We start from the raw sequence: 26,381 nt of genomic DNA on the forward strand, positions 1-26,381 counted from the left end.
ATTATGCTCCGAAAGAGCACACCTCCATGTGTTGAACCCATTGCGGCTTTTGGCCAGAGATAGGCAGGGATAGGGCGTCGATGCAGGCCACCACCACAGTTGGTAACGCAGAATGGTTAAGACCAGCTCCTGTCCTACCAGTCCTGCTTGTGCAGCCCAGTGGCATTAACAGGCCTGCTGCTGCTGATGCACCTGCTGTCCACAGGTGTGGCCCCTACGCACACGGTCAGCGTACTCAATGGCCCCTGTGTTGTTAACAGGGAGTTCCTGGGCTGGGTGGGCATGTGGACCCTGTGACGCTAACAGGGCTCCCAGTCTCCAGATCCGAATGGCGTCTAACTCGGTTCAGGCTACTATTAGTTTCATAGCCACACAGCTCTGTATCCTCCACCAAACCTTCCAGTTGCCAACCTCTCATTTTCCATCTGGGAGCACGGTGGACATTGACTGCTGATGGGGATATATACCTTTCTCTTTCTTTTCTTAATAATTTTCAGTATATAGCGGTAACATAGTATATACCACCTTATCCAAATTTGCCAGTCCCACTGTAACAGATGGTGTTTCTTCAGCAAATGTTACTGTTGCTTAACCACCAAATCCACGGACAAAAACTTTTTTCCCCTTTCCAACACACCTGTTCCCCTTTCCACCAGCATCTGTCCTTTTTCAACTCATTTTGTATATGACCAAAAGTGCAACTCTGCAGGGACACCGTACTCAACGCCATCTCAGCCCAGCAGCCAGCCTTCGGTCCCTCAGATGTGGACAAGTAAAAGACCATTTCCTCCTATCCATGACAAAGCGTTGAGATTCACTCTGTGCAGCACTGGTGTTTAGTGGAAAAGCAGATCTAAGATTGCGTACCACATTCTGCAGATACTCCTGTATACGTGCGTCCATTTCTATGGCAGGAATTATTTTGCCAAATTTTGTCTTGTACCGGGGATCTAACAGTGTGGCAACCCAGTAGTCAGGATTACTTTGAATTCGTACAATCCGAGGGTCATGTTGTAGGTAGTGCAGCAAGAAGGCGCTCATGTGTCTTGTGCATCCAGGAGGACAAAGTCCTTGGTGTGTTGGTGGCAGAGAGGTGAGAATCGTGCCTCCTTCCTCTGCCCTCTCCCCACAACCTCGCACAACCGAAATGTGAGCAATCTCCACTCATCTGCTGAGTCTTCCATGCCCATCGCCAGTTTGTCCTCCATTTCTTCATGGGCTCCTGCACCTTCCTCAACACTTTTTGCTGATACTATGCGCCATTGTTAATCCCTCTCCCTCACCATGACTGCCGCCTAGGTGCCGCTGACCATCTGGACCTCGTAGATCTTGTTATCACTTCCGCATATGACTCCTCCTGTACTTCCTCCCCTTCCTCTTGTCCCAACACCTGACTCCGAATAATAATTACAGTGTGCTCCATCATGTAGATGACCAGAATTGTCACGCTGAGAATGGCATCGCCAGTGCTAAACATCTTCGTCGACATTTGTAAACTGTGTAGAAGGGTGCATAGGTCCTTGATCTGACACCACTCCAGCAGCGTGATCTGCACCACCTCTGGATCAAGTTATCCCAGGCTATATGTCATAACGTATTGCAGCAGGGTTCGGCGGTGCTGCCACAAACGCTGCAACATGTGCAGATTCAAATTCCTGCGTGTCGGCACATCGCATTTCAGGCGTTTAACCACCAGACCTAAAGACTTCTGTAGCGACGAAAGTTGTTGAGCTGCTGTGTGCGCACGATGGAAGTGAGCACATAGCAGTGTGCCCGCTGCACAAGGCCATGTAGGCCGGGATGGTGTTTTAAAAATTGCTGAATTAGGTTCAACACGTGAGCCATACAAGGCACGTGTGTCACATTGCCCTGACGATGGCCCGCAGCCAGGTTTGCATCATTGCCACACACGGCTGTTAAGTCACCAACGGAGTCTGCTCCGTCAATTTGTACTCCGGTCGCCAGGTGACAATGTGTTCCTTTCATGCATAGTGCTGATGATGGGAGAGGAGTCGATGCCAGCGGCACAGGTGGACGCAGATTATGCTCACCCACTGGGCTGCATTACCTTGACAGATGCAGAATCTCTGGCTGAATGTAGCTGGTGGGTATCTCACAGATGAAGTACCATCATTCAGCTACAACCAATGGGAAGATACCACACCGTTTTTTATGCCCATCCTGTCTGCAGACCACTGCCAGACATAGCTATGAACCTCTGGTTACTTTTACCCCCAGTTCAGTTTTATGATTTTGTGTGCTTGTTACCTGACTACTTTTCCTGCTTGATGCTTATGTACCTTGTTGGCCGATCCGCATTTCACCTCTGCTTGTTTTCTGATTAAGTCCTGGCCGTCCCAATCTGTTCCTGTTCCTCAATTAATGTTTTGACCCTGCCTGACTAGTATTCTCTGGAACTGCAGCCTTCCACAGGTATTAATCACCTTGGGCCCTGTGTAATTCCTAATCCCTGTATAGGGGTTAAAGGGTTTCAGGGTTCTAGGGGTCCTGCTTGGTGAGTGGCTTCCCTCTAGCCTATCATTTACAGCCCATCTGAGTGTGTGGATCAAGGAAGGCGTTACACCGTGCTCTCTGCAGAAGGCCATGTGGGCCAGGATAGTGCTTTAAAAATTGCTGGACAACCAGGTTCAACATGTGAGCCACACAAGGCACGTGTGTCACATTGTCACAGCGAAGGGCCGCACCCATGTTTGCATCATTGTCGCACCCGGCCTTCCCTGGCTGCTGGTTGAGTGGAGACAACCATTGATGAAACTCGGTCTCCAGAGCTAACCGTCCACAACTTCTCAGCGGTGTGACTCACATTTCCCATACATTTCAAAGTAAACCTTTGACCGCCTGATGGCAGTGAGCTCTGCTGCCAGCATAGTAAGGAGGTGTGTGGTATTCCTTGTGCGCAGTTACAAGGAAGAGTGGCCTGACCACACAGGGTTTGGGCCAAGGTGGAGGACCCACACGAGGTTGAAGAGGCAGAAGCAGTGTATTAACTTCTACATACAGAAGGATTGACACAACTCGTGGGGACGGCAAGACTTGTACTGCAGACCCTTCTCCATCTCTCCCCACAGTAACCCATTGCCCAGTCAGCGACATGTAACGCCCCTGTCCATGCTTACTGGGCCAACTGTGGTGAAATGCACCCTGTCATACAGAGTTTCTCAAGGAATCAGTGATGTTTAGTGCGACATGCTGGTGTAGCGCGTGCACGCCTTTGTTGGAGAAGGAGTGGCGCCTGGGCATCGGCTCTTGGGGCACTGCGATGAGCATAAGGTCTCGAAAAGCCTCGGTTAAAAAGGTTGGAAAGGCAGTATTTTGGTAGCCAACAGTTTCCAGATGCTGAAAGTCAACCTCTAAGCCATGTCATGCCCTTGTAAAAGCATGTAAAACACAGCGAGGGGACTCCAACCACAGTCTCCCTCGTTTCCACTAAGTGAGCCACACACACCCCACTTGACTGGCATCAGTTGACCCCCCTTTTGAAAAAGGAAAAGATGCTTTGCATGAAGCACTCTCAAAAATACGCGTGCCTTTCCCGTCCCCTGGCTGACCCAGGGGAAGAAAAGTCCTCTGAGAGCCATGACTTGTTCATCTTGGTTCTTTTTTCAAAAGCGAGGGGACTCCAACCACAGTCTCCCTCGTTTCCACTAACTGGGCCACACACACCCCACTTGACTGGCATCAGTTGACCCCCATTTTCAAGCTTACAAAGATGCTTTGCATGAAGCACTCTCAAAAATATGCGTGCCTTTCGCCTCCCCTGGATGACCCAGGGGAAGAAAAGTCCTCTGAGAGCCATGACTTGTTCATCTTGGTTCTTTTTTCAAAAGCGAGGGGACTCCAACCACAGTCTCCCTCGTTTCCACTAACTGGGCCACACACACCCCACTTGACTGGCATCAGTTGACCCCCCTTTTGAAAAAGGAAAAGATGCTTTGCATGAAGCACTCTCAAAAATACGCGTGCCTTTCCCGTCCCCTGGCTGACCCAGGGGAAGAAAAGTCCTCTGAGAGCCATGACTTGTTCATCTTGGTTCTTTTAGAAACACAGCGAGGGGACTCCAACCACAGTCTCCCTCGTTTCCACTAACTGAGCCACACACACCCCACTTGACTGGCATCAGTTGACCCCCCTTTTGAAAAAGGAAAAGATGCTTTGCATGAAGCACTCTCAAAAATACGCGTGCCTTTCCCGTCCCCTGGCTGACCCAGGGGAAGAAAAGTCCTCTGAGAGCCATGACTTGTTCATCTTGGTTCTTTTTTCAAAAGCGAGGGGACTCCAACCACAGTCTCCCTCGTTTCCACTAACTGGGCCACACACACCACACTTGACTGGCATCAGTTGACCCCCATTTTCAAGCTTACAAAGATGCTTTGCATGAAGCACTCTCAAAAATACGCGTGCCTTTCGCCTCCCCTGGCTGACCCAGGGGAAGAAAAGTCCTCTGAGAGCCATGACTTGTTCATCTTGGTTCTTTTTTCAAAAGCGAGGGGACTCCAACCACAGTCTCCCTCGTTTCCACTAACTGGGCCACACACACCCCACTTGACTGGCATCAGTTGACCCCCCTTTTGAAAAAGGAAAAGATGCTTTGCATGAAGCACTCTCAAAAATACGCGTGCCTTTCCCGTCCCCTGGCTGACAAAGGGGAAGAAAAGTCCTCTGAGAGCCATGACTTGTTCATCTTGGTTATTTTAGAAACACAGCGAGGGGACTCCAACCACAGTCTCCCTCGTTTCCACTAACTGGGCCACACACACCCCACTTGACTGGCATCAGTTGACCCCCATTTTCAAGCTTACAAAGATGCTTTGCATGAAGCACTCTCAAAAATACGCGTGCCTTTCGCCTCCCCTGGCTGACCCAGGGGAAGAAAAGTCCTCTGAGAGCCATGTCCACATTGTCAGTGGACAGACACGTGTGCTTATCTGCCAGCAGACCCACAGCAGCACTGAAGACAGGTTCCGAGAGAACGCTGGCTGCAAGACACGACAAGATCCCCAAGGCGTACGTGTCGAGCTCAGGCAATTTATCCAGATTGGAAGCCTAAAATGAGCAGGGCTCAAGTTGCACAGTAATGGCATCGACGTTTCCTTGCATATACTCATATATCTGTGTCTCCTCCTCTTTTTCCTTGTCCAGCTGTTTTGTTTTCGCATGAGTATATGTCCTTGTCACTTTCCCATGTGTTTGTGTTGTGTTGTGAGTTGTTTGTCACCTTTTGGACACCTTTGAGGGTGTTTTCTAGGTGTTTTTATGTGTTTGTGAATGCCTGCCATCGTTTCCTATGCAGTTCGAGACCGGTTCGCTCATCTCTAGTCTTAAGGTAATAATGGACTGTCATCTTTTACATCTTTTACATAGTTGACTGGTTCCTGCTATATTCTGGCATTGAAAAGTTGTGGAATAGGGTTCAACACTGTGTGGAGCAGAGTACCCACACTAAAAAATACAGCTAATGGTGGCAAACAGTTTCTTAAGGCCAGTGATTCAAGAAATAAGCACTTGATGAGGCATATCAGATCATTGGAAGTCATTCCAGGTGAATACCTTATAAAGCTGATTAAATATACAAAATGCACTTTCTAATAATGACAAGAAAACAATTGCATGTCCAAACTTTTCACTTGTAATGTGTATATAATGTAGTCTATATGGAAAAAATATTGGAACACCTAAAAATTACATCCTGTTCAAAATCCACAGGCATCAATACAGAGTGGGTCCTCACCTTGCAGAAACAACAGCCTCCATTCTTCTGGTAGAGATTTCGTAAAGATTTTAGAGGAATCTGTGGGAAATGTTTACAAATCATCTAAAAGTATGTTTTTGTGGTCAAACACTGATGTTGAAGGAGAGGATCGGTGTTACAATCTTTGTATTAATTCATCAAACGATGTGGAATGGTGCTGAAGTCTGGGTTTCTGTGCAGCTGGGCATGTTCCTCCACACCAAACTCACGCAATTTTGCCTTTATGATGCTTGAGAACCGGACTCTGTCATGGGGAATAGAAAAGGTCTTCTTCACACTACTGTCAAAAACGTGGCACATACAATTGTCCAAAATATCTTGTAGATAGAAGCATTACAATTTCACTTCACTGCGACCTATTGACCCTTTATCAACCTCTGAATATTGAGCCCATAGAATTATTATTTATTCTTCAGTCTTCAAATATGGCGCAATGTAATCAGGTGGATAACATTCTCCTGGCATTTACAAAACCCAGACTCATCCATCAGGTGGCAGAAAAGCGTGATCTGCCACTGCACAGAACACGTCTCCTCGAGAGTCCAGTGGTGGCTTTACACCACTCCATCCGATGTATGGTAATGTAAGGCTGTTTGCTGTTTGCTGTTGCTCGGCCATGAATCTCCCAGCAGTCTAAAGGGTGCTTTACATGCTGTGACATCGCTAACGATATATCGTCGGGGTCACGGTGTTTGTGACGCACATCTGGCGTCATTAGCAAGTTGTGTGACAGCTAGGAGCGATGATCAACGATCGCAAAAATGTAAAAAATCGTTGATCGTTGACACGTCGCTCCTTCTCATAATATCGTTAGTGGTGCATGCCGCTGGTTGTTCGTCGTTCCTTTGCCATCACACATCGCTATGTGTGACACCGCAGGAACAACAAACATCTCCTTACCTGCTCCCATCAGCAATGAGGAAGGAAGGAGGTGGGCGGGATATTCCGCCAGCTCATCTCCGCCTTTCCACTTCTATTGGATGACTGCCGTGTGACATTGCTGTGACGCTGCACGAAGCGCCCCCTTAGAAAGGAGGCGGTTCGCCGGCCACAGCGACGTCGCAGGGAAGGTAAGTCCGTGTGACGGGTGTAAGTTATGTTGTGTGCCACGGGCAGCGATTTGCCGATGGGGGCGGGTACACTCGCTAGCGATATCGCAGCATGTAAAGTGCACTAAGGGTTTGTGTAGATGTTAATACCAGTGGAGGTCTGGACTTTGCAGTTGACCAACTCATCAGAGTGTTGGTTACTTTTCTGCCCTCTGCTCCTCATCACTCGGTGACCTTGCTCTGTAACGTTATGTGGTCTTAACCTCATGAATGAATATCTGCATGTGATGCTAGTCTCCACTTATGGTTAGTATAGATTGAAGAGTAGTCAGGCAAGCCGGAGTCAGGTAACAGGACGACATGACAGGACACAGGGTGTAAGGTGTTAAATACTGTTTGTATAGAGTCTAGTGCAAGGGTACAAGGCAGACACAGGTTTGCTAAACAGTTCTTGTATTACTTCATACAAGTGCACAAAACATGAAGGGTTAAACAGTTGCAGGATGCAGAGGCTGGGAACAAATTAAGCAAGAATGGATCCTCCAAGTTCAGCATAAGTGTCAAAGTATAATTCAGTCTCTCTTACTGTACTTGTAAATGTCCATGGCAGAGCAGAAGGGTCCTGTGTGGACACGAGTTCCAGGGATCCAAAACAGAGGATGGCAGAAAAGTAGTTCTTCCAAAGACTTCAGGAGACCAGGTTACAGGCAGACTGCAAACAGGATTCAGAAGCACTGTGTTACGAACCGGCACCGCCATAGCCGCAAGCAGCCTGCTGCGGTTCCTGTTGCGCCTAGCTGCCATTCTTGGCTGTGCCTCGGGCCATCCAGTTGGCTGCTCCTTCCACCACGTCTAAGTGTGGAGAGGCGGCTAGTGCACATGCGTGCGCCGATTTACCCCAGCCAGAGTCTAAGCCCGGTGTTTTGCCTAGTGAGCATGCTCAGCCTGATTGTGTTATGTCTGAGACTAAGTCCTCAGTTCAGGCTACTGAGCATGCTCCCACAATTAACCCTAACAGCCTCTTTGCACAGGTACTTGGACTTCGTGCTGTGTCTAAGTTCTGGGATGTGCCTACTGAGCATGCTGAAACTGATAGTCTGCTTTCTGAGCCTGTTGCTCAGGCTACTGAGCATGCTCAGGCACGTAGTGCATCAGACACTAGGTCCGGTAAGGACCTCACTGAGCATGTCCGTGAGGTGGTAGGCCCTGATAGGGCAGACGGTGTCAGGTGTCCTGATGACGTGGCAACTCTGGACTGGCTCACAGAGGGCCGCCCCTATAATCTGGCACTTCACCATTGGTCGTCAAACGATGACTGGTGAAGTGTTTGGGGCGTGGCTGTCATGAGGTCATCAATGACGTGGCGGTTCCGGATAGGTCGCATGTGATGTCACTGATGACATGGCACTCTGCTATTGGACCTTGGTGGTTCCACCCTGGGTTTGGGGCGGATCCAGGTTATAAAAGGGGCTGGAGACAATATGGAAGTGAGAAGTCTTTATTTAGAATTCTTGGTGGCATAAGCCTTGTTGGAAGCAGTAGGTAGGGCTAGGCGAACGGTGCCTGTCACGCCAAGATTCGTGGCTCAGCACAATAGGGTCAGGCGCCGTGCTTCCTTGCTACCGTTCCTGTTGTGCTAGAGCAGTCCAGTGGCGTTAACTGGACTGCGGCTGCTGCGTCACCCGTTCAGTTGTGCCTCCTACGCACACGGACAGAATACCTGTTGCGTCACCTGTCCGAGAGTGCCCTCTACGCACACGGACAGTGTACCTGCTGCGCCACCAGTCCGGTTGTGCCCTCTACGCGCACGGACAGCGCACCCCAGAACCCCTGTGAAGTTAACAGGGTGTTCCTGGATTGGGTGTGTGAACCCTATTATCCTCCTCGGCTTCCCAGTCAAATGCTACTGGTGTGACTACCTGGTCTGACGTGTCCTTTACACACGTGGCCAGTCGAGTGTTGGCCAGAAACGCTAATCGGAGGACCGCTCGGCCTGACGTGTCTTACACATGTGGCCAGTCGAGTGGTGGCCAGAAATGCTAATCGGAGGACCGCTCAGCCTGACGTGTCTTACACACGTGGCCGACAGGGCGCTGTCGCAGCGGTCTTTTCGGTCAACGCTAACTGGTTACCATCCGGCCTGACATGTTGTTACACACGTGGTCGGAGTAGCGTCCGCTCCACCGAAACGCTAACTGGGTTGTCGTCAGGTCTGACGTGTCCCTACACACGTGACCGGTTCCTTGAGTTATCTCAGAGCCATCCAGCTCTATAGTCTCCGCCTAACCCACAGGGTGCCAGCAGCTCCATTACCATCTGGAGCACGGTGGGCCCCGACTGGCGATTGGGATATATACCCCTGGTCCTAATCTGCCGGTCCCCCCGTAACACACTGGTCCATCAGCTGAGATGACTTAACACTAGAAGTCCCAGAAAGGGGTCATTTAACATTTCTACCTTTGGAACCCAGAGGAGTTGAATGACATTCTTTTGTTTAGACTCTCTTACAAGACCTTTGTTGAGGTGGATCAACACAATTTACCCTTGCAGATTCCTCAGGCAATGGCCACACTTACAAATGAAAGGATGCTAATTGGAGCCATCAGAGTTGTCAGTTTGGACTAAGGGTCATTTGACCCTCTTTCGGAACTTCATGGGGGAGGGGGGGGCTCGAAATTTCTGGGACTTCTAGTGTTAAGCAGGTAATTGGCAGGGAACAGGGCGGGAACATAGAAGCTAAGGAATCCATATTCACTGAGGGCAAAGGTGAGGGCAACAGAACAGGAAGCAAGATGGCCAATGAAGAAAAAACAGATTAAAGCAAAATGACAAAACAAGGCAAAAAGTCCAAAAACCTCACACAGGGAGTAAACAGAAGCACAGTCAAGTCACAGGCCAAAGGTCAGAATTCCAGGAGAGTACATATAGATTCAGGGAGCAGACAGAGATGTCGTCAGGGAGCAGTGCAAGGTCCAAAGCCAGAAGGTCATGACAAAAACAGGGAGTGGGCAAAGAGGAGTCAAATAAAGGTCCAGGGTCAAGAATCATAGAATCATAGAATGGTAGAGTTTGAAGGGACTTCAAGAGCCATCAGGTCCAACCCCCCGGTGCAGGTTCACCTAATACATCCCAGCTATATGTTTATCCAGCTTCTGCTTGAAGATTTCCAATTATGGAGAGCTCACTACCTCCCTTGGTCGTCTGTTCCAGACTGCCCTCACTGTCAGAAAGTTTTTCCTAATGTCTGATATGAATCTCGTTCCTTTAATTTCATCCCATTGCTTCTTGTACTTCCTTGTGCTAATGAGAATAGGGTAGTTCCCTCTGCACTGGAAATTCCTTTCAGATATTTATAGACTGCTATTAAATCTCCTCTCAGCCTTCTCATTTGCAAACTAAACATTCCTACTTTTAGCTGGTCTGAGAAACTGAGATCAGAACATAAGCGTAAACTCAAGCCAAGAGCACAACTGCAGAACCAGAAAGTACGACTGGCGAGGATCATGGAGAGCATGCTCAGTAATGAAACAGCAATTACCAGGAAGGTGGAACACCTGAGTAATAAGCACCTCCCAGAACCTGCACAAAGGAATAATTTCACTGCTGGCTCTGTAGTGCAGCAGAGCATCAACTGTGTGCAAGATGCTCTGCACAGAGGAATCGTGACACTGCATTTCTTTCTTACTTCCCAATATCACTCAAAGGTGATGAGGGAAGAATTAAGAGGGAAGACATGCCATGGATGGACTTTTTACACAAGTGGCTTCTACTCCAGGAACCCGCTGGTACCACCACCACTGCACCACCAGCCATTCTGTCACATTTAGGCGGGCTTTGCACGTTGCGACATCGCAAGCCGATGCTGCGATGTCGCACGCGATAGTCCCCGCCCCCGTCGTAGCTGCGATATCCTTGTGATAGCTGCCGTAGCGAACATTATCGCTACGGCAGCTTCACATGGACTCGCCTGTCCTGGGACGTCGCTCTGGCCGGCGACCCGCCTCCTTATTAAGGGGGCAGGTCGTGCGGCGTCACTGCGACGTCACACGGCAGGTAGCCAATAGGAGCGGAGGGGCGGAGATGAGCAGGATGTAAACATCCCGCCCACCTCCTTCCTTCCGCATAACCTACGGAAGCCGCGGTGACGCCGGTAGGAGATGTTCCTCGCTCCTGCGGCTTCACACACAGCGATGTGTGCTGCCGCAGTAGCGAGGAACAACATCGGACCGTCGCGTCAGCGTAATTATGGATTACGCCGACGCTGCACCGATGATACGATTACGACGCTTTTGCGCTCGTTAATCGTATCATCTAGGCTTTACACACTATGATGTCGCATGCGATGCCGGAAGTACGTCATTTTCAATTTGACCCCACCGACATCGCACCTGCGATGTCGTAGTGTGCAAAGCCCGCCTTAGTAAAAGCAGATGACATGATGAGTGGCCGGATGTTATAAACTGGGTGTAACAGAACAATGATTAAAAGGTGTGTCCCAATACTTTTGTCCATATGCCTATAGTTACAAAAAAGTATATAAAAGTTTTAACCAAAAGTTTGTAGTAAAAAGATTAAAAAGTTATTTTATTGCCGTACAGTCAGCATTGTTCTGATGTTTGCATTAAATCTCCATTCTTGGACGAACCTAAAAAGAAAAATCACTGTAGATGCCTTCAGATGTACTTTTTCATCTGCCATATAATACAGGAGAGAAGGTGAACAAACAAATATATTTTCATAGTCCGTGAGATATGAGACCGTCTACATTATGAAACTGTCAACTTATCCTGAGATATGTTTCTCGGTGTAATGAATATTTCCGTCACAACTCCAGGCTTTGCCGAAGAAAAATAACTTGGGTCATGTAATTACACTGATAGCTGCATAGATGGCGCTATTGTCTTTCCCTTAAGAAATTGACAGCGGCAGCTTCGTTTTTCACTTGAAATATCTTGTATTAAAAACTGTTGTATTTCACATTCAACTAATTATTAGCAAGAGGTATACAGCATGCTCTAAATAGAATTCTGTACTTGCCTCTTCTTACTTATAGCTTTTTTATTACACTACAGGGTATCCCATAATTTAATTTGTAATTATGCCATAATGTTTAAAAGCCTTTTGAATTACAATATACTAATGAATGGTGGAAGTTACATATGACAGTACAAATGTCCACTGGAGATGATTGATTGATTAGATGCAAGTCTAATTAGTGTTTAACATTATTAGATCCGGCAATTTTGAAAAATTGACCATTTAATTCGCACCAATTGCCAAAAAAAATGTCCATTGCAGAAAATTGCATCCGTCACTGAAGTCTCACAAGGCCGTGCAAACTTCACCTTAATGCCTCACATGATATAGAGCAGCCAATCAGGAAGATCTACCACAGACCTGTATAAAAGCCAAGGCAGAGATTGCAACAGCCATTTGTGGGTGATTTAGGACAGGGGTCCCCAACTCCAGTCCTCAAGGCCCACCAACAGTGCATGTTTTCAGGATTTCCTTAGTATTGCCCAGGTGCAGGAATCATCACCTGTGCAGGTATTAAATTATCACGTGTGCAATACTAAGGAGACCCTGAAAACATGCACTGTTGGCGGGTCTTGAGGACTGGAGTTGAGGACCCCAGATTTAGGATACTGTGAGAATGTCAGAACTCACAGCTCAGGAATAGAGATAAGAAAAGGAAGCCTCAAAGCAGGAGTCCCAAACATGCTGCCCACGGCTTCTTCTTGCGGCTCACAGGCCTGAAGACCCCATGACAATTGCAGCCAGTGCCGGGGACCACAGTATTCAGTGCTTTATTTAATTTGAATAAACTGCTGGCACCACACAGAGCTCTCTGCAGAACGATACCTAAGGCAGCCACTAGCCAATCACAGACCAGCAGTTGACGTAGGCATATGACGTCAGCTGCTGGCCTCGGATTGGCCGGCAGCTGAAATTGGTTTAGTACTGCAGAGAGCTCTGCACTTCACCTGCAGTTTATTCAAATTAAATAAAGCACTGACTACTGTGGCCCCTGGCACCAGCTGCGATCATCATGAGGTCCTACGGGCCTGTGGGCCGCAAGAAGCAGAAAAGAAGGACACTGAGAGAACGGAGGACAGGTGAGATTTTTTTTTAATATGTGTATATAAAGAACGGCATATAAGGGGAAATTACTACAGATTGAGAGATTACTATAAGATGGGGACAAAGATCAGCAAATTACTACAAGGGGACCGGATGGGCACATTACTACAAGATGGGGACAAGAAAGGGAACATTACTACAGGATGGAGACAAGGTTGTGCACATTACTACAAGGTGACAAGGATGGGGCACATTACTACAAGGTGACAAGGATGGGGCACATTACTACAAGGTGATAAGGATGGGCAAATTACTACAAGGTGACAAGGATGGGCAAATTACTAAAAGGTGACAAGGATCAGACACATTTCAACAGGATGTGGACAAGGATGGGCACATTACTACAAGAAGGGGAGCAGCATGGGGCAAATTACTACAAGAAGGGGACAAGGATGAACATGTTACTACAGGATGAGGAACAAGATGGAAACATTACTACAGGATGGGGACCAGGATGGGGCACATCACTACAGGATGGGTATAACATGTAAAAAAAAAAAGTTTTAACTAAAGGATGTTAATGTTTTTACCATTAAAAAATGCATTTTTATATACAGTTAGGTCCAGAAATATTTGGACAGTGACACAATTTTCGCGAGTTGGGCTCTGCATGCCACCACATTGGATTTGAAATGAAACCTCTACAACAGAATTCAAGTGCAGATTGTAACGTTTAATTTGAAGGTTTGAACAAAAATATCTGATAGAAATTGTAGGAATTGTACACATTTCTTTACAAACACTCCACATTTTAGGAGGTCAAAAGTAATTGGACAAATAAACCAAACCCAAACAAAATATTTTTATTTTCAATATTTTGTTGCGAATCCTTTGGAGGCAATCACTGCCTTAAGTCTGGAACCCATGGACATCACCAAACGCTGGGTTTCCTCCTTCTTAATGCTTTGCCAGGCCTTTACAGCCGCAGCCTTCAGGTCTTGCTTGTTTGTGGGTCTTTCCGTCTTAAGTCTGGATTTGAGCAAGTGAAATGCATGCTCAATTGGGTTAAGATCTGGTGATTGACTTTGCCATTGCAGAATGTTCCACTTTTTTGCACTCATGAACTCCTGGGTAGCTTTGGCTGTATGCTTGGGGTCATTGTCCATCTGTACTATGAAGCGCCGTCCGATCAACTTTGCGGCATTTGGCTGAATCTGGGCTGAAAGTATATCCCGGTACACTTCAGAATTCATCCGGCTACTCTTGTCTGCTGTTATGTCATCAATAAACACAAGTGACCCAGTGCCATTGAAAGCCATGCATGCCCATGCCATCACGTTGCCTCCACAATGTTTTACAGAGGATGTGGTGTGCCTTGGATCATGTGCCGTTCCCTTTCTTCTCCAAACTTTTTTCTTCCCATCATTCTGGTACAGGTTGATCTTTGTCTCATCTGTCCATAGAATACTTTTCCAGAACTGAGCTGGCTTCATGAGGTGTTTTTCAGCAAATTTAACTCTGGCCTGTCTATTTTTGGAATTGATGAATGGTTTGCATCTAGATGTGAACCCTTTGTATTTACTTTCATGGAGTCTTCTCTTTACTGTTGACTTAGAGACAGATACACCTACTTCACTGAGAGTGTTCTGGACTTCAGTTGATGTTGTGAACGGGTTCTTCTTCACCAAAGAAAGTATGCGGCGATCATCCACCACTGTTGTCATCCGTGGACGCCCAGGCCTTTTTGAGTTCCCAAGCTCACCAGTCAATTCCTTTTTTCTCAGAATGTACCTGACTGTTGATTTTGCTACTCCAAGCATGTCTGCTATCTCTCTGATGGATTTTTTCTTTTTTTTCAGCCTCAGGATGTTCTGCTTCACCTCAATTGAGAGTTCCTTAGACCGCATGTTGTCTGGTCACAGCAACAGCTTCCAAATGCAAAACCACACACCTGTAATCAACCCCAGACCTTTTAACTACTTCCTTGATTACAGGTTAACGAGGGAGACGCCTTCAGAGTTAATTGCAGCCCTTAGAGTCCCTTGTCCAATTACTTTTGGTCCCTTTAAAAAGAGGAGGCTATGCATTACAGAGCTATGATTCCTAAACCCTTTCTCCGATTTGGATGTGAAAACTCTCATATTGCAGCTGGGAGTGTGCACTTTCAGCCCATATTATATATATAATTGTATTTCTGAACATGTTTTTGTAAACAGCTAAAATAACAAAACTTGTGTCACTGTCCAAATATTTCTGGACCTGACTGTATCAACAAAAAAACAAAAAAGTGCATGTTATTGCAACATCTGTAATTATTCCAGCTATAAAACCATATCACAACCCATATAATGAATGCCATTAAAAAACAAAAAACAAAACACAAGCACAAAATTAGAATTAAGTGATCCAAAGGTGCATAGAAAAAATATATGGTATTACTAAAAATTGCACTTGCAGAAGAGGAGCATAGTAGTCCTTGAATAATATAGAGATTCAAATAATAGGGGGTAGACAAACAAAGCAGACATGTCAGCAGCAGCAGTGCAGACTCAGAGGGAATAATTGCTTTTAAAAAACGTAAAAAAAAATTCCCTTAAATCCAGACATTGTGGTTGTCTAACCTCACAAAGTGTAAGTATAGCACTGAAAACACGCCTGTTCTAGTAATTAAATTTTACACCCCCCTCATTGCGGGTGCTGTATTTTATCATTAATCATGTACTGTACCTATCTAGCATTATTTTGGTATTTTTTGGAAAGTGGATTTTGTTAAAAAAAAAAAAAAAAGAGAGAAAAAATATATATATTTTTTACCTTTAACTGTGCATGTTTGTTTTTGCACACTTGTTTTACTAGTCCAATTTGGCAATACATAAAGACTGCTCCCTGCTGACTAGAGATGAGCGAACCGGTCGCGGTTCGGCTCGAGGTTGGTTCGCCGAACGGACCTCCCGTTCGAGTTCGGTTCGTCGAACGTTCGACGAACCGAACTCGAACTGCATAGGAAACAATGGCAGGCAATCACAAACACAGAAAAACACCTAGAAAACACCCTCAAAGGTGTCCAAAAGGTCACAAACAACTCACAACACATGGGAAAGTGACAAGGACATATACTCATGCGAAAACAAAAGAGCTGGACAAGGAAAAAGAGGAGGACACACAGATATATGAGTATATGCAAGGAAACATCGATTCCATTAATGTGCAACTTGAGCCCTGCTCATTCTTGGCTTCCAATCTTGATAAATTGCCTGAGCTCGCCAGGTACGTCTTGGGGATCTTGTCGTGTCCTGCAGCCAGCGTTCTCTCGGAACCTGTCTTCAGTGCTGCTGTGGGTCTGCTGGCAGATAAGCACACGTGTCTGTCCACTGACAATGTGGACATGGCTCTCAGAGGACTTTTCTTCCCCTGGGTCAGCCAGGGGACGGGAAAGGCACGCGTATTTTTGAGAGTGCTTCATGCAAAGCATCTTTTTCTTTTTCAAAAGGGGGCTCAACCGATGCCAGTCAAGTGGGGTGTGTGTGGCCCAGTTAGTGGAAACGAGGGAGACTGTGGTTGGAGTCCCCTCGCTGTGTCTCTAAAAGAACCAAGATGAACAAGTCATGGCTCTCAGAGGACTTTTCTTCCCCTGGGTCAGACAGGGGACGGGAAAGGCACGCGTATTTTTGAGAGTGCTTCATGCAAAGCATCTTTTTCTTTTTCAAAAGGGAGCTCAACCGATGCCAGTCAAGTGGGGTGTGTGTGGCCCAGTGAGTGGAAACGAGGGAGACTGTGGTTGGAGTCCCCTCGCTGTGTCTCTAAAAGAACCAAGATGAACAAGTCATGGCTCTCAGAGGACTTTTCTTCCCCTGGGTCAGCCAGGGGACGGGAAAGGCACGCGTATTTTTGAAAGTGCTTCATGCAAAGCATCTTTTTCTTTTTCAAAAGGGAGCTCAACCGATGCCAGTCAAGTGGGGTGTGTGTGGCCCAGTGAGTGGAAACGAGGGAGACTGTGGTTGGAGTCCCCTCGCTGTGTCTCTAAAAGAACCAAGATGAACAAGTCATGGCTCTCAGAGGACTTTTCTTCCCCTGGGTCAGACAGGGGACGGGAAAGGCACGCGTATTTTTGAGAGTGCTTCATGCAAAGCATCTTTTTCTTTTTCAAAAGGGAGCTCAACCGATGCCAGTCAAGTGGGGTGTGTGTGGCCCAGTGAGTGGAAACGAGGGAGACTGTGGTTGGAGTCCCCTCGCTGTGTCTCTAAAAGAACCAAGATGAACAAGTCATGGCTCTCAGAGGACTTTTCTTCCCCTGGGTCAGCCAGGGGACGGGAAAGGCACGCGTTTTTTTGAGAGTGCTTCATGCAAAGCATCTTTTTCTTTTTCAAAAGGGAGCTCAACCGATGCCAGTCAAGTGGGGTGTGTGTGGCCCAGTGAGTGGCAACGAGGGAGACTGTGGTTGGAGTCCCCTCGCTGTGTCTCTAAAAGAACCAAGATGAACAAGTCATGGCTCTCAGAGGACTTTTCTTCCCCTGGGTCAGCCAGGGGACGGGAAAGGCACGCGTATTTTTGAGAGTGCTTCATGCAAAGCATCTTTTTCTTTTTCAAAAGGGAGCTCAACCGATGCCAGTCAAGTGGGGTGTGTGTGGCCCAGTGAGTGGCAACCAGGGAGACTGTGGTTGGAGTCCCCTCGCTGTGTCTCTAAAAGAACCAAGATGAACAAGTCATGGCTCTCAGAGGACTTTTCTTCCCCTGGGTCAGCCAGGGGACGGGAAAGGCACGCGTATTTTTGAGAGTGCTTCATGCAAAGCATCTTTTTCTTTTTCAAAAGGGAGCTCAACCGATGCCAGTCAAGTGGGGTGTGTGTGGCCCAGTGAGTGGCAACGAAGGAGACTGTGGTTGGAGTCCCCTCGCTGTGTTTCTAAAAGACCCAAAATGAACAAATCATGGCTCTCAGAGGACTTTTCTTCCCCTGGGTCAGCCAGGGGACGGGAAAGGCACGCGTATTTTTGAGAGTGCTTCATGCAAAGCATCTTTTTCTTTTTCAAAAGGGGGCTCAACCGATGCCAGTCAAGTGGGGTGTGTGTGGCCCAGTTAGTGGAAACGAGGGAGACTGTGGTTGGAGTCCCCTCGCTGTGTCTCTAAAAGAACCAAGATGAACAAGTCATGGCTCTCAGAGGACTTTTCTTCCCCTGGGTCAGCCAGGGGACGGGAAAGGCACGCGTATTTTTGAGAGTGCTTCATGCAAAGCATCTTTTTCTTTTTCAAAAGGGAGCTCAACCGATGCCAGTCAAGTGGGGTGTGTGTGGCCCAGTGAGTGGAAACGAGGGAGACTGTGGTTGGAGTCCCCTCGCTGTGTCTCTAAAAGAACCAAGATGAACAAGTCATGGCTCTCAGAGGACTTTTCTTCCCCTGGGTCAGCCAGGGGACGGGAAAGGCACGCGTATTTTTGAGAGTGCTTCATGCAAAGCATCTTTTTCTTTTTCAAAAGGGAGCTCAACCGATGCCAGTCAAGTGGGGTGTGTGTGGCCCAGTGAGTGGCAACCAGGGAGACTGTGGTTGGAGTCCCCTCGCTGTGTCTCTAAAAGAACCAAGATGAACAAGTCATGGCTCTCAGAGGACTTTTCTTCCCCTGGGTCAGCCAGGGGACGGGAAAGGCACGCGTATTTTTGAGAGTGCTTCATGCAAAGCATCTTTTTCTTTTTCAAAAGGGAGCTCAACCGATGCCAGTCAAGTGGGGTGTGTGTGGCCCAGTGAGTGGCAACCAGGGAGACTGTGGTTGGAGTCCCCTCGCTGTGTCTCTAAAAGAACCAAGATGAACAAGTCATGGCTCTCAGAGGACTTTTCTTCCCCTGGGTCAGCCAGGGGACGGGAAAGGCACGCGTATTTTTGAGAGTGCTTCATGCAAAGCATCTTTTTCTTTTTCAAAAGGGAGCTCAACCGATGCCAGTCAAGTGGGGTGTGTGTGGCCCAGTGAGTGGCAACCAGGGAGACTGTGGTTGGAGTCCCCTCGCTGTGTCTCTAAAAGAACCAAGATGAACAAGTCATGGCTCTCAGAGGACTTTTCTTCCCCTGGGTCAGCCAGGGGACGGGAAAGGCACGCGTATTTTTGAGAGTGCTTCATGCAAAGCATCTTTTTCTTTTTCAAAAGGGAGCTCAACCGATGCCAGTCAAGTGGGGTGTGTGTGGCCCAGTGAGTGGAAACGAGGGAGACTGTGGTTGGAGTCCCCTCGCTGTGTCTCTAAAAGAACCAAGATGAACAAGTCATGGCTCTCAGAGGACTTTTCTTCCCCTGGGTCAGACAGGGGACGGGAAAGGCACGCGTATTTTTGAGAGTGCTTCATGCAAAGCATCTTTTTCTTTTTCAAAAGGGAGCTCAACCGATGCCAGTCAAGTGGGGTGTGTGTGGCCCAGTGAGTGGAAACGAGGGAGACTGTGGTTGGAGTCCCCTCGCTGTGTCTCTAAAAGAACCAAGATGAACAAGTCATGGCTCTCAGAGGACTTTTCTTCCCCTGGGTCAGCCAGGGGACGGGAAAGGCACGCGTATTTTTGAGAGTGCTTCATGCAAAGCATCTTTTTCTTTTTCAAAAGGGAGCTCAACCGATGCCAGTCAAGTGGGGTGTGTGTGGCCCAGTGAGTGGCAACCAGGGAGACTGTGGTTGGAGTCCCCTCGCTGTGTCTCTAAAAGAACCAAGATGAACAAGTCATGGCTCTCAGAGGACTTTTCTTCCCCTGGGTCAGCCAGGGGACGGGAAAGGCACGCGTATTTTTGAGAGTGCTTCATGCAAAGCATCTTTTTCTTTTTCAAAAGGGAGCTCAACCGATGCCAGTCAAGTGGGGTGTGTGTGGCCCAGTGAGTGGCAACCAGGGAGACTGTGGTTGGAGTCCCCTCGCTGTGTCTCTAAAAGAACCAAGATGAACAAGTCATGGCTCTCAGAGGACTTTTCTTCCCCTGGGTCAGCCAGGGGACGGGAAAGGCACGCGTATTTTTGAGAGTGCTTCATGCAAAGCATCTTTTTCTTTTTCAAAAGGGAGCTCAACCGATGCCAGTCAAGTGGGGTGTGTGTGGCCCAGTGAGTGGCAACGAAGGAGACTGTGGTTGGAGTCCCCTCGCTGTGTTTCTAAAAGACCCAAAATGAACAAATCATGGCTCTCAGAGGACTTTTCTTCCCCTGGGTCAGCCAGGGGACGGGAAAGGCACGCGCATTTTTGAGAGTGCTTCATGCAAAGCATCTTTTTCTTTTTCAAAAGGGGGCTCAACCGATGCCAGTCAAGTGGGGTGTGTGTGGCCCAGTTAGTGGAAACGAGGGAGACTGTGGTTGGAGTCCCCTCGCTGTGTCTCTAAAAGAACCAAGATGAACAAGTCATGGCTCTCAGAGGACTTTTCTTCCCCTGGGTCAGCCAGGGGACGGGAAAGGCACGCGTATTTTTGAGAGTGCTTCATGCAAAGCATCTTTTTCTTTTTCAAAAGGGAGCTCAACCGATGCCAGTCAAGTGGGGTGTGTGTGGCCCAGTGAGTGGAAACGAGGGAGACTGTGGTTGGAGTCCCCTCGCTGTGTCTCTAAAAGAACCAAGATGAACAAGTCATGGCTCTCAGAGGACTTTTCTTCCCCTGGGTCAGCCAGGGGACGGGAAAGGCACGCGTATTTTTGAGAGTGCTTCATGCAAAGCATCTTTTTCTTTTTCAAAAGGGAGCTCAACCGATGCCAGTCAAGTGGGGTGTGTGTGGCCCAGTGAGTGGCAACCAGGGAGACTGTGGTTGGAGTCCCCTCGCTGTGTCTCTAAAAGAACCAAGATGAACAAGTCATGGCTCTCAGAGGACTTTTCTTCCCCTGGGTCAGCCAGGGGACGGGAAAGGCACGCGTATTTTTGAGAGTGCTTCATGCAAAGCATCTTTTTCTTTTTCAAAAGGGAGCTCAACCGATGCCAGTCAAGTGGGGTGTGTGTGGCCCAGTGAGTGGCAACCAGGGAGACTGTGGTTGGAGTCCCCTCGCTGTGTCTCTAAAAGAACCAAGATGAACAAGTCATGGCTCTCAGAGGACTTTTCTTCCCCTGGGTCAGCCAGGGGACGGGAAAGGCACGCGTATTTTTGAGAGTGCTTCATGCAAAGCATCTTTTTCTTTTTCAAAAGGGAGCTCAACCGATGCCAGTCAAGTGGGGTGTGTGTGGCCCAGTGAGTGGAAACGAGGGAGACTGTGGTTGGAGTCCCCTCGCTGTGTTATACATGCTTTTAGAAGGGCATGACATGGCTTGGAGGTTGACTTTCATAAAATGCAAACTGTTGGCTACCAAAATGCTGCCTTTCCAACAACTGTGGTTATAGGCAATGAGGAACATACTGATGAAGATGAGACGCAGATACACGATTGGGATGACAACTTAAATATTCGGTCAGGGCAAGAAGAGGCTCGGTCTGAGGGGGAGGGGAGTGCAAACACAACAATTGATGATGAAGTTCTAGATCCCACCTACTGTCAACCCCCAGTCAGGCACTCGAGGAGGTCAACAGAGGCGGTGGAGGAGGATGCAACCGACGACGAAATTACCTTGCGCCTTCCTGGACAGAGTCGGAGCACTGGTAGCACGTCTACAACTGCATCCTCAGCCACCACTCTGCCTATGAGCATTATTCGGGGTGCATCAACAGGTCGCATGGCCTCTAAGCCTTGCCTAGCCTGTTCCTTTTTTGACATAGAAAAAGATCGCCCAAATCATGTGATATGTAAAATTTGTCATGATTCTCTTAGTAGAGGTCAAAACCTCAGCAGTTTGACAACTTCTTCCATGAATCGTCACATGAATAAATATCATAGGTCCCGGTGGGAAGCTCACTGTGCTGCAATGCGGCCTAGCGGAGCGAACCATCCACCGCCCGCCCCTTCCAGTGCATCCGCGCGCTCTTCATCTTCTAGGACTGTGGGGACAGCTGTCACACCTGTTTTTCCACGCAAAACTTCCACCACTGTAACCGCAACAGGCAGTTTGCTTGGTAGGTCGTCAGTTGGTTTGGAAGGGGAAACAAGTGAGTGTGTACAGCTCTCTCAGACATCGATAGCACCTACGTTGGATGAAGGCAACATCATGTCTCCGCCTGCACTTTCCTCACAAACCTGCATTTTTCCAGGGACACCCTACTCAACACCGTCTACACACAGCAGCCAGATCTCTGTCCCTCAGATGTGGTCAAATAAAAGGCCACTTCCTCCGACCCATGACAAAGCTAAGAGGTTGACTCTATCCCTCTGTAAGCTGTTGGCTACCGAAATGCTGCCTTTCCGCCTAGTGGACACACAGGATTTTAGAGACCTTATGTCTGTCGCTGTGCCCCAGTACCAGATGCCTAGTCGCCACTACTTCTCTAAGAAAGGTGTGCCCGCGCTACACCAGCATGTCGCACACAACATCACCGCTTCCTTGAGAAACTCTGTGTGTGAACGGGTGCATTTCACCACCGATACTTGGACCAGTAAGCATGGACAGGGACGTTACATGTCGCTGACTGGGCACTGGGTAACTATGTTGATAGATGGTGAAGGGTCTGCTGCACAAGTCTTGCCGTCCCCACGACTTGTGTGTCAATCCTCTGTCTGTCCAAGTTCCGCCACTGCTTCTGCATCCTCCACCTCATCTGGGTCCTCCACCTCCGCCCCAAGCCTGCCTGGTCAGGCCACCAGCGTTCTCACTGCGCAGAAGGAATCACGCACCCCTCATTACTATGCTGGCAGCAGAGCGCAACGGCATCAGGCGGTCTTTAGCTTGACATGTCTTGGGAATAAGAGTCACACAGCTGAGGAGTTGTGGTCAGCTCTGCGGTCCGAGTTTAATAAATGGTTGTCTCCACTCAACCTGCAGCCTGGTAAGGCCGTGTGCGACAATGCTGCAAACCTGGGTGCGGCCCTTCGCCTGGGCAAGGTGACACACGTGCCTTGTATGGCTCACGTGTTGAACCTTGTTGTCCAGCAATTTTTAACACACTATCCCGGCCTAGATGGCCTTCTGACCAGGGCACGTAAACTGTCTGCAGTGCTCACTTCCGCCGTTCAACCGCCGCAGCTGAGCGACTTGCATCGCTCCAGAAGTCTTTCGGCCTGCCGGTTCATCGCCTGAAATGCGATGTGGCGACACGCTGGAATTCAACTCTCCACATGTTACAGCGACTGTGGCAGCACCGGCGAGCCCTGGTGCAATACGTCATGATGTATAGCCTGGGCCAACGAGATGCAGAAGTGGGGCAGATCACCCTGATGGAGTGATCTCAGATCAAGGACCTATGCACCGTTCTGCACAGTTTCGACATGGCGACGAATATGTTTAGCGCTGACAATGCCATTATCAGCATGACGATTACAGTCATTTACATGCTGGAGCACACGCTAAACACTATTCGGAGTCAGGGGGTGGGACAACAGGAAGGGGAGGAACTACAGGAGGATTCATATGCACAAGACACAACAACATCACCAAGGTCCAGACGTTCATCATCACCAACGCGGCAGGCATGGGACCATGGGGGACAGGGATCAACAAGGGCGCATGGTAGCAGGCGAGATGTTGAGGAAGGTGCAGGAGGACATGAAGATATGGAGGACGAACTGTCCATGGACATGGAAGACTCAGCGGATGAGGGAGACCTTGGTCAAAATTCAGTTGAAAGAGGTTGGGGGGAGATGTCAGAGGAAGAAAGAACGGTTAGCACCTCTATGCCACAAACACAGCGTGGACTTGGTCCGCATGGCTGCGCAAGACACATGAGTGCCTTCTTGTTGCACTACCTCCAACATGACCCTCGGATTGTCAAAATTAGAAGTGATGATGACTACTGGCTTGCCACACTATTAGATCCCCGGGACAAGTCCAAATTTTGTGACATAATTCCACCCATAGAAAGGGACGCACGTATGCTGGAGTATCAGCATAAGCTGTTACTCGATCTTAGCTCGGCTTTTACACCAAACAACCGTGCAGGTGAAGGGAGTGATTCTCCCAGTTGTAACTTGACAAACATGGGACGGCATCGTCATCTTCAACAGTCTACCCGTACCAGTAGGACCGTATCTGGTGCTGGTAACAGCAATTTTATGGAATATTTTCATAATTTTTTTAGACCCTCCTTTGCAAGGCCACCAGAGACAACAAGTCTGACACATAGTCAACGGATGGAGAGGATGATACAGGAAAATCTCCAAATGAACATCGATGCCATGACTTTGCAAATGGAGCCTTGCTCCTTTTGGGCTTCAAATCTAGAAAAATTGACAGAGCTCTCCAGTTACACCTTGGAGATTTTGTCGTGTGCAGCTGCCAGCGTTGTCTCTGAACGTGTCTTCTTCAGTGCTGCTGGGTGTGTGCTGACAGATAAGCGCACGCGTCTGTCCAGTGACAATGTGGACACACTGACGTTCATCAAAATGAACAAGTCATGGATCCAGAAGGAATTTACTACCCCTGTGTCAGCCTGGGGAGAGTAAATGCTTGTGGATTTGGAATGTGCTTGATGCAAATCAAAACATCCTGTTTGCAACTAGGGCACAAGTGCTGCCACTGATGGGGTGTCTGTGTGCCCAATGTTGGGAAAAAAGGTAGACTCCGCTTGGAGTAACCCTTGCTTGATGTGTTTTTTAAAAATGATACAAGATGAACAGATCTGAAGGCAAGATGAAGGCAACATCATGTCTCCGCCTGCACTTTTCTCACAAACCTGCATTTTTCCAGGGACACCCTACTCAACACCGTCTACAGACAGCAGCCAGATCTCTTTCCCTCAGATGTGGTCAAATAAAAGGCCACTTACTGCGACCCATGACAAAGCTAAGTGGTTGACTCTATCCCTCTGTAAGCTGTTGGCTACCGAAATGCTGCCTTTACGCGTAGTGGACACACAGGATTTTACAGACCTTATGTCTGTCGCTGTGCCCCAGTACCAGATGCCCAATCACCACTGCTTCTCCAAGAAAAGCATGCCCGCGCTACACCAGCATGTCGCACACAACATCACCACTTCCTTGAGAAAATCTGTGTGCGACAGGGTGCATTTCAACACAGATACTTGGACCAGTAAGCATAGACAGGGTCATTACATGTCACTGACTGGGCACTGGCAAACTATGGTGAGAGATGGAGAAGGGTCTGCTGTACAAGTCTTGCCGTCCCCACGAGTTGTTTCAATCCTTGTTCTGTATGTAGAAGTTAATACACTGCTTCTGCCTCTTCAACCTCGTGTGGGTCCTCTACCTTGGCGCAAACCCTGTGTGGTCAGGCCACCCTTCCTTGCAACTGCGCACAAGGACTACCACACACCTCCTTACTATGCTGGCAGCAGAGCTCAATGCCATCAGGCGGTCAAAGCTTTACTTTGAAATGTATGGGAAATGTGAGTCACACCGCTATTACAGAGAATAGTAGTCAGGCAGGGTCAAAACATTAATTGAGGAACAGGAACAGAATGGGACGGCCAGGAAAGAATCAGAAAACAAGCAGAGTTGAAATGCGTATCGGCCAACAAGGTACATAAACAGCAAGCAGGAAAAGTAGTCAGGTAACAAGCACACAAAATCATAAAACTGAACTGGGGGTAAAATTAACCAGAGGTTCATAGCTATGTCTGGCAGTGGTCTGCAGACAGGATGGGCATAAAAAAGGGTGTGGTGTCTTCCCATTGGTTGTAGCTGAATGATGGTATTTCATCTGTGAGATACCCACCAGCTACATTCAGCCAGAGATTCTGCATCTGTCAAGGTAATGCAGCCCAGTGGGTGAGCATAACCTGCGTCCACCTGCGCCGCTGGCATCGACTACTCTCACATCATCAGCACTATTCATGAAAGGAACACGTTGTCACCTGGCAACCGGAGTACAAATTGACGGAGCGGACTACGTTGGTGACTTAACAGCCGTGTGCGGCAATGATGCAAACCTGGCTGCGGGCCATCCTCAGGGCAATGTGACACACGTGCCTTTTAGGGCTCACGTGTTGAACCGAATTCGCCAGCAATTTTTAAAACACCATCACGGCCTACATGGCCTTGTGCAGCGGGCACGCTCGCTATGTGCTCACTTCCATCGTGCGCACACAGCAGCTCAACAACTTTCATCACTCCGGAAGTCTTAGGGTCTGGCAGTTAAACGCCGTAAATGCGATGTTTCGACACACAGGAATTGGAATCTGCACATGTTGCAGCGTGTGTGGCAGCACCGCAGAGCCCTGCTGAAATACGGTAAGACATATAGCCTGGGATAACTTGATCCAGAGGTGGTGCAGATCACGCTGCTGGAGTGGTGTCAGATCAAGGACCTATGCACCCTGCTACACAGTTTTGAAATGTCGACGAAGATGTTTAGCACTGGCAATGTCATTCTCAGCGTGACAATTCTGGTCATCTACATGATGGAGCACACTGTAATTATTATTCTGAGTCAGGTGTTGGGACAAGAGGAAGGGGAGGAAGTACAGGAGGAGTCATATGCGGAAGGGATAACAAGATCTACGAGGTCCAGATGGTCAG

This window comes from Anomaloglossus baeobatrachus, chromosome 2 (assembly GCF_048569485.1).
Source record: "Anomaloglossus baeobatrachus isolate aAnoBae1 chromosome 2, aAnoBae1.hap1, whole genome shotgun sequence".
Taxonomy (NCBI): Eukaryota; Metazoa; Chordata; class Amphibia; order Anura; family Aromobatidae; genus Anomaloglossus; species Anomaloglossus baeobatrachus.